Genomic DNA, 1,126 nt, shown 5'->3' on the forward strand with positions numbered 1-1,126 from the left:
AATGTCTTATTGGTCAGGGAAAGGATATACAAGGATGTGAATGACAGGAGGTGGGGCTCATTGGAGGCTGTCTCGGAGGTGGGCTATCACATGCATTGTCTGGCCAACATTCTTGGCTCTGTGGTACCTGTCCTTGTGGATGAGGGTCCTTTGGGTTCAAAGTATACCCAAGAAAGTAAAAAGCTATCAGGATAAGACAACTACTCTAAATGTCTGAAGAGGAAACTGCAAATTCTTGCTATGAACATATGGGCCCTAAAGACTCTTATTTAATTTTACTGTTTTAGAAGCCAGGAGAAAGACAAACTTTTCAAAGTGAATCAAATTGAGTGATGGTGGGGCCAAGACTAGATCCCAGGATTTCTGATATAAACTCCATAACCTTCTCTGCTACCCTGTGAACACTCACTAGTCCTTGCTAGTTATATTGGTTAAAGTCCACTCAAGAAAACAGGAACTACCCTAGGTGTTTTGAGCAGATGGAGTTTAATGCACAAAATTATTTACACATGTGAGGGAAAAACTGAGAAGCCAAACAAAAGAAGGTGACGCAACCCAGAGATAAGCAAATGTAGGAAGCTTCTATCGCCCCTAAAGCTGGAGGGATGTAGGGAAAAGCCAGGTCACTGAAGCCCAGAAGTGGAGTTGGCAGGCAGAAACCAGAGCTGCGGTGATCCTGTCCTCTGGGATCTGCAGCCACAGAGGAGCTCCAGCAGCTGAGCAGAGAAGGAGAAGGATAAATCTCTTGCCTTCTCCTTTCCTCCTGACCTCCATTTTTCTTCCAGTGCCTTCCATGGACTCCAGGAAAACATGCAGACAAAACAGAGCAGAGGAAGAGGAAGGAGCAGGCATCTGAAGGCACCAGGCCTGGGACTGGCACACTGGTGTTGGGCACATGGCAGATATTATTTTCCAAAATTGGCTACAACAATATATCTGGTCCTATATGTTTTTCTGGAACCATTACAGACTCACATCAGGTAAATTTTGAGTCCCTCTCCTTCATCCTGGATGGGACTTTGTAATTGTCTTCATGAATAGAATAGGACAGAAGTGTTGTTAAGTGACTGCTGAGACAGAGTAATTAAAGGCCATACAGCTCTCACCTGGCTGGCTTTTGCTTTTG

This window comes from Pteropus vampyrus, unplaced genomic scaffold, assembly GCF_000151845.1.
Source record: "Pteropus vampyrus isolate Shadow unplaced genomic scaffold, Pvam_2.0 Scaffold404, whole genome shotgun sequence".
NCBI classification, from domain to species: Eukaryota; Metazoa; Chordata; class Mammalia; order Chiroptera; family Pteropodidae; genus Pteropus; species Pteropus vampyrus.